Here is an 8,424-nt window from a genome sequence, read left to right on the forward strand (position 1 = left end):
ACACTTTGCATTGTGTTTTCCCTTTCATTCCAATGAGAATCCTTGTGATGACCCCACAGATCTTGCTTTGATTATGTGCACGTGATAAACACGTGCATATTATATAAACATAATTTATGTTTTTGTACGGTGTCTTAAACATGTTGTAGAGTTAGATCTTTCTTTACGAAATGGCATCTTGGAGTCATTGTTCGATCAATGATAATTTTCTCTAATACAAACATCTATTTCTGAAGGCAACAGAATAATAAATTAAGATTAACAAGCAAAGTATTTTTTCGTTGATAAGTTAAAAAATATTATTTTAATAAATTTTATTAAAGTAACAAAATCATCCATAATTGTTAAATCTTATTTTAACAACACGTTCACATGGACCCAGGTGCGGACACAGGGGTGGACATTGGGTCGCGTGACCACAGCTTTGGATATTTTCTTTATTTATTTTTTCTTAAATTTTTATGTTTTTGTCTCAATTTTCGAATTTATTATGAAATGTCAAATGAAATCGAATTATTGCATTCTTAATATTAATTCGAAGTGCTCACGACGTAATTTTCTACGTTGTTAATGGTGCTTGAAATGGTCAACCGTAGCAAATGTTATTGCTTGTCAAAGTAGTCATTTCAAACTAATATTTTGAGAATTTCGATAACATGCTAACTTTAAAAATTTTTCGACGATCGTACGTTAGCCGAATCCACAAATTGCCTATGTCATCTTGAAGCATGCCGAATGATCCAAATAGATATAAAAAATAGTTAAAAATGCGTCAAACGTGTTTCTTAAAAAGAGACGTATAACTCGTATTTTTTTTAAAGATTTTCAATTATCATTACTTTTTGTGATACAAATTTTCAATAGAATTTACATCATTATATTAACATTTTTTACATGGGATATGACATCAAATTTTTTTGAAATTTTACATCCGAAAAAGTCATAAGGTAAATTTTTGGATGTAAAATTACATGGTCTATATTTTTTTTGTATGTAAATTTTTGAATGAAAATTCTTCACAACTTTTTTGCAAGTTTGATTGTACCCTCTAATTTTAAATGTCTGCTTCCGTTCCTGACTGGACCCACAAGTACTATCATTTTTGTTGAGTTTTTGATACCCAATAAATTGTGGGCTATGATATCGACGTGAGAACATATATTTCATAGGTCTTGACTGATGAGTGAAATAAATACCAACAACCAAGTTCAAAGGCGTCACCCGGCCCACTTATATTACCTCTTGGATGGTTTTGAATCTTGACTCGTTTAACTTTGTTATTGGTCCAATTAAAAGTCTAACCTAACCCAATCTATATGGTTTTAACCCTAGCCATTTTGGAGTGTGATTTGTGTGTGATAAAGGTGAAAAAACGTGCGCCATAGAAGGGTGAAAAAATCAACTCATTCTTCTGTTGTCTTTTCCTTTGCTTTTGTGGCTATAAATTATCACCATTATCTTGTCCTTTGTGGGTAAAATTGAGAAACAATTGAAGTGAATATATAGGTTGTGGATTGGAGTCGGTTGAATTGATTGTTTGGTAGAGAAATATAACATTAACTGACCCAAAAACACCGTTTTGACGATCCTTGAAGCAAGCTTCCACGAAAAATGGTATCAGAGCTTCAGGATGGTGGATTTGACTTATGAAACTTATTGAAAAAAGTCCAAAAAATCAGTTAAAACGAAGCAGATATCAAATCGAAGAAGCTGTCCATACACTGCCCAAAAATTAAAATCACACTTGTAATTACAATTTTTGATCGAACTAGTGGCCAATTGGACAAACAGAGACCACTAACAGACCGTGCAAGTCGAGGCGTACCTACGTGTTCGGCGCGTGGGCTTTCCACAGAGGTGCGTGCGAGGGCATGGAAAGGATTCCGGCGATGGAGTCTGAAGAGAGGTTGTTCCTAGAGGCATGTTAGACTCCGTGGTGTTCAATTTTTTGTTTTGGGCAAAATTGTGGTTCTGGAAGATTTTGCCCCTTGCACATTCGAGTTTGTTTTTTTGCTTAATTGGTTGCTGCAGTTGTTAGAAACTTTAGGACAAATAGTGGTGGTCATAAAGTGATAAAATTCGCATTTCTTATAATTTACGGACTCGGATTGATCCACTATGGTATATTGCCTTATCCTAATTTAAATTTCAATACTTGCGTGTCATCGTGTGTGGTGATATTAGTATTGGAGTTACCGTAAAAGGGTAGCCATTGCTTGAGCTAGAAATTTAGGTGTTATTTGCTATATTCGAAGTGTTGGATTTGATCACAGGTTGGTAATTGATTTTATGTTCTAATTGTCGTCTAATCACTGTGTGAGACTTTATTGCATGAGAATTTGAATTTTTGTGAACATGCCTTCGTGTTGTATTGATTATACTATTAGAACACCTGAACTTGACTAGTTTGAACATTAACTTGATCTAAGATCATGAATTTTACGAAACTCTGGAAATTTAGAATGCTGTATATTGCAATCTTAAGATTACTTTGTGTGACCTATCTATGCATTTGGTTGTTTTGTTTTCTCGAAGTTGGAATTTTCAAAGGGAAATGAAATGTTTTAATTTGTCAACAAAGAAGAAGGAGATTTTGGTTTAACAAAAAGTTTCAAAAGCCATAGATGGCAAATTCTTGCAAATTTGACAAAGCCACAAAAAGAAGGATATGATGAATTTGATTACACTTCAATTATTTTACACCTATCTGACACCGTTTTAAGAAAAGTTGAAAAACTTCATTCTACAAAAGAATTTTGGCAAAAGTTGGAGGACTTTTATTTACTTAAGTACACTCTTAATAAATTGTACTTGCTTGAAAGGTTTTTTAGTTTTAAAATAGATCATTCAAAGGATCTTGATGACAATTTGGATGTTTTTAACAATCTTCTTCAAGATATTGTTAATTGTGATAAAAGGCTGTCTGAAACATATAAGGCCATTATTCTATTTAATTCCATGCTTGACTCATATAGAGAGGTTAAGAATGAAATTAAATATGATAGGGACATCTTAACACCCAAGATTATCATAGACTCCCTTGAGACTAAGGAGATGGAGATTAAGACTGAAAATGAAGATAAGATAAGTGATGAGTTACATATGATGAAGAGTAGAATAAAGTTTAAGTAAATAAATTTAGGTAGAACTCAAGGCAGTAGTGATTCAAGTAATGACTCAAGTGATTAATATGGTAAGAAGAAGGGCAAGGGACGGGACAAGTCTAGTTGTAAACGATGTTACAATTATGGTAAGTCTCGACACTTTATTAAGGACTATCCCTAGAAGAAGGATAAGCAAAAGAGTAAGATGTGAAGTGAGGCGAATTTGGCTATAGGGTCGAGTGATGACCCTAGTGAGGTTTGTTGAGATTGAACCTGGTTATTGCATGTGCATCTGTGTGTAATCATTTCTGCACATGTGTGATTATTTAATTCTGTTGTATGATTATATGTTACATTTCAATGTATTTGATATTTGTATTTGCATGAATTTGAGGCCATCTTACTACTTGGTGTAATTGTTTGTATGCATAGTGGATTGAGATGCATTAGTAGTGTGTTGACTGTCTTTTTGGTGAAATGAAGTATAGATGCCTGGGGGTATATTGTGGTTTGTACCGGGATGTGAAATGTGACATTTAGATCATGAGTGGAGAAGTGATTAAATGTCTAGAATCATTTATATGTGAAGAGACCTTGATCAGGTATAGTGTGAGAGAGACACTTCTATCGCATCTGTTAGGTGAAGATCCACTATCCATGGAGGTTGGGAGAAGTGATGCGGTGATTGAGAATTATCCCGTGGATTTAGGATCTGTTGTGGCTTACCAGTTAGACATGATTTGAGTGATCAGTCTTGTGAGCATGGTTGGCGATGAGAGAATATATGTGTTCTTGAGCTGTGAGCAACACGGAATGAGATAAGATAAGTTTGGTGAGATTTTTTCGCAGTGTCATTTTTGCATTTGTTGCATATGTGTTTGACCGTGTGTTTGATTAACTTGGTGTTAATCTGTTGCTCTATGTAAACGTTATTTTTTGAAAAGATCTGTGTATGTTGTCAAATATTATATCTTCACTACATGATTATTTGTTCTTGATTAATTACTGTAAATATTTGCTTCTACTTGGATGGTCTTGACCTTAATCCTGGTGAGTACATGGAGTAAATATGATACGTGTTTCAGTTCGAAACACGAGATAAGGTCTATAATTCCTATTTTATTGGTTACCTTAATTATGCAAGTAATAATTGTGTGTTTTAATTGCTTGCAGATTTATTGGGCATTAAGATGGAAATTTGTTAGATTTTTTATGCTCAGTAAATCCCTAACTATGATGTTAATTTGGGAATATATATTTCATAGGCCTCGACCGATGAGTGAAATAAGTATCAACAACCAAGTCCAAAGACCTTACCTAGTCCACTTATATTACCTTTTTGATGGCTTTGAATCTTGACCCGTTTAACTTTATTATTGGTCTAATTAAAAGCCTCATCTAACCCTATTTATATGGTTCCAACCCTAGCCATTTTGGAGTGTGATTTGTGTGTGAAAAAAGGTAAAAAAATGTGTGCCATAGAAGGGTGAAAAAACCGGCTCCTTTGTAGTGCCAAGAATCGGTGGTTAGCTCCTTTATTTTGTCTCATTCTTGTGCCTTCTTCCATTGTTTTTTCCCTTGCCTTTGTGGCTACAAATTATCAACGTTAGCTTGTCTTTTGCGGGAGAGATTGAGAGCAACCGAGGTAAAATATATAGGTTGTGAATTGGAGTCAGTTGGATTGATTATTTGGTAGAGAAAGACAACGTTAAACTGAATCCAGAAAACATCATTTTGATGATCCTGAGAGAAAGTTTCCGCGACATTTTTATTTATTTATTTATAAATAAAACTGTTCATAAATTCTTCAAGAAGTTTAAATCTATCCACCATTCAGATTTTTTGGTAATAAAAATAGCAATTCAAAGAATAATTTATGATTATGGAAATACTTTAGTTAGCAGTATTAAAATATAAATATTTTTATATATTTAAAGCATGTTTGGTACAACTTAAAATTCAATTAAAATCAAATTTTTTATCGTTATTTCACTATTCCAACCGTCATTTTTGAATTCTTCTCTCATTGATAGGACCCACTTTATTTCTAACGGTAAAAAAATAATTAACAAAATCCCTACTAAACAAGTACTTAATTTGCTGACGGCATAAATAAATATAGTAATAAGAATATAAAAATTAAATATCAATAACTAAACAATCATCTGTAATAATAACATTTAATTACCTATAAGTTTGAATTATGAATTAAAGAAAAAGGTCAAATATTTATTCTTTGTAATTTATTAAAAGAACAAGGAAAAGTAAAGAAGGACAATGCTACACAAACATAATGGTTGACATGTGGGATGACCGAACACTCACACCTCGAGAGTCGGGCATTATTTTATTCACGCGGGATCCACGCTCCATGTGAGGGTCGGTCACCCATTCAGTCATCAAAATTCGGACATTTTAGCATTTTCCAGTAAAGAAACAATAAGCTTTTGTTCGGTCACATCGACAGAACAATCATAATGATCACTAATGGTAAGGCAATTGATAATTTCATTAAAATCACTTATAATTAATTTTTCTTAAAAGTAATGACAACAATAATGCTGACGAAAAGTTTCTCTAAGGTTTCTAAATTTTTTTTAAATGTAATCTTTGTATTGGACTAAAGAATAGAGATGTTTGGCTCAAGACTCAAGTGTTTTTTGTATAATCCTCAATCATACTTGTGTATTTAGGACTTTCATTATGATCCATGTTGTTTCTTGTTATTAAGTTGGTTTTTGTAAAATTTGAAAACTTGTTGCTACACCTTCGATCGATAATTGGTACGCTTTTCAATTATCTTACTATAAAAAGTCAATTGGTATGCTAATTTTATAGACTTATGTTATGTAATATTATTTAGCCATAGTTTAATTTGATCCAAATTCTTTAAAATTCATTTTTCCCAAACTCATTTTAAACTTCACATTTTATCAATAAAATAATTTTCCACACACGCGCGTGCACACACACATAAACCGGGTAAAAATAGAAAATAAGAAAATGGCATTTCCATTAGAATCTCATAATGAAGATACCTCCGACTGCATAAATGATGCGCGAAAAAAGGCACCTCAATAATGACTTTGTATGTAAAAGCTTTAGCAAAGTTTGCTTTCTTCAACTTTTCATCATGAATACAAGGCACTTTAACAATTATTGGGAATGATATTGATACCTAAAACATTTATACCATGAATGTTACATTATTAAATAAAAATGATTAGAAGAGCCAACATTCAATAGTCAATTCAACTTATTTTATGAAGTTTCTACTTCAGAATTATATATTTAGACGTCAAGAAAGATTTTATGCTTATGCTATTTGTTGGTCTACGAGAATCTAAGGTCCTTGAAATTGATAAAGACGGTAGAATCTTTTGCTTTTACCATTTTCTTATATATATGTTAATATGATTCTTGACAAATCACGCATTTATGTGTTAGACTAGATACATATCGGTTTGTTCTTGTCACTTTTAGTCATCCTCTCACAAACATGCACACACGCTCAGTGATGGAAGTCTGGATGAAGGTAGACTAAGCTGAGGTTGGTGTCTCTTGAGACCCTTGGCCTGCATGGGTTCCTTTATATATTTTTCTTAAGTTATTTTAAAAATAAAAATAAAATAAAAGAATTGTTTGACCTGTGTGGCCAGCTGTTGGACCCTCTACCGATCAGTCTATCCACGACACTACCACCAAAAAGGTAAATCGAATCAACAAACAAAAAATGAAAAAAGATGTATGGATCTTAGTTTTGATTGCTATAACTTGATCGTATTTAGTTTACTTGAAGTTTGCCTTGGCATAGTGGTTCATTTTCTACGATAGTTTGGTAGTTATATCAATTGTAAAATATTCACTTGTAATTAATATTTTAAGTTAAATTTTTTTTTACTTATAAGTAAATTTTACAATTGTAAGTTAATTTTGTACATGTAAGTAAATTTTTTATGTTTTATAAGTGATTTTTAGTCCTACTAGTGTATTTTTATCTTACTAATAGTAAGTACATGCATTGCAAGCCTTATGTATCTGACGAACAATATACATAATGTGCTTCAAGCACTAATAATATTTTTGAAAGTAGTTTATGTGATTCATATTGTTAAAGAATAAATTCAAACTGTTAAAAAGAATATATATGAATAACACTTTTTATAAAATTATGTATATAATGTGAAAGGTTGAATAAATCGAAATGTAATGTTTTCATTAGAATAACATTTCTTTATACACAATATTTTTTGTCAATATCTTACCACTTTTCTTCTTTTTATTTTCTATTTTTAGCTTTTTACTAAGATTTTTTGTTGTTTGCATTGAAACTCCATAAAAAAGTGCAAGATATATTAGTTGTGCCTGAGACAATGCATATTAAAAAAATGTATATTCCAATAGTAGGTATTGTTTATCTTGAGCCTTGTTAATGGTAATTGCAAGCATAGATGCATTGAAAATTGTTCTCTTGAATTTGAATGAATATCCTTCATCGTTTACTTGAGCTAGTGGGATGCGAGAAGGGAAAGCTTATGTTCCAGCATGTTTGTCCAAAGGTTATTTTGAAATAGATAATATAAATTTTGAAATCACGACAAATCATTCTTGTTCCGTTGTAAAGATCGTTCGATGGGTCCAGATTTCTTAAGAGCATCATCGGACAATTTCTTTTCAATATTAACTTATGTGGTGGGATATCAATTGACAACAATATATTTAGAAACATCTATTACTAAAATTAATTTGTATTTAGATTCCACACAAAAGATTAAAAAGGAGAATCAATTATGAAATGAAATTACCAAAAAAAAAAGAAAAGAAAAGAAAAAGGAACATGCCCCGATGAAGAACTAAAATTATTAAATTACCAAATATTGAATCGAATTGACAATAAAAAAAAGTGCAAGACTTTTTGTTGTTTGCATTGAAACTCCATAAAAAAGTGCAAGATATATATAGTTGTGCATGAGACAATGCATATTCAAAAAATGTATATTCCAACAGCTGGTATTGTATATCGTTGAGCCTTGTTAATGGTAATTGCAAGCATAGATGTATTGAAAATTGTTCTCTTGAATTTGAATGAATATCCTTCATCATTTACTTGAGCTAGTGGGATGCGAAAAGGGAAAACTTATGTTCCAGCATGTTATCCAAAGGTTATTTTTGAATGGATAATATAACTTTTGGAGTCACGACAAATCATTCTTGTTTCGTCGTAAAGATCGTTGGATGGGTCCAGATTTCATAAGAGCATCATCGGACAATTTCTTTTCAATATTAACTTATGTGGTGGGATATCAATTGACAATATATA

Source organism: Olea europaea, chromosome 3, assembly GCF_002742605.1.
Source record: "Olea europaea var. sylvestris chromosome 3, O_europaea_v1, whole genome shotgun sequence".
NCBI classification, from domain to species: Eukaryota; Viridiplantae; Streptophyta; class Magnoliopsida; order Lamiales; family Oleaceae; genus Olea; species Olea europaea.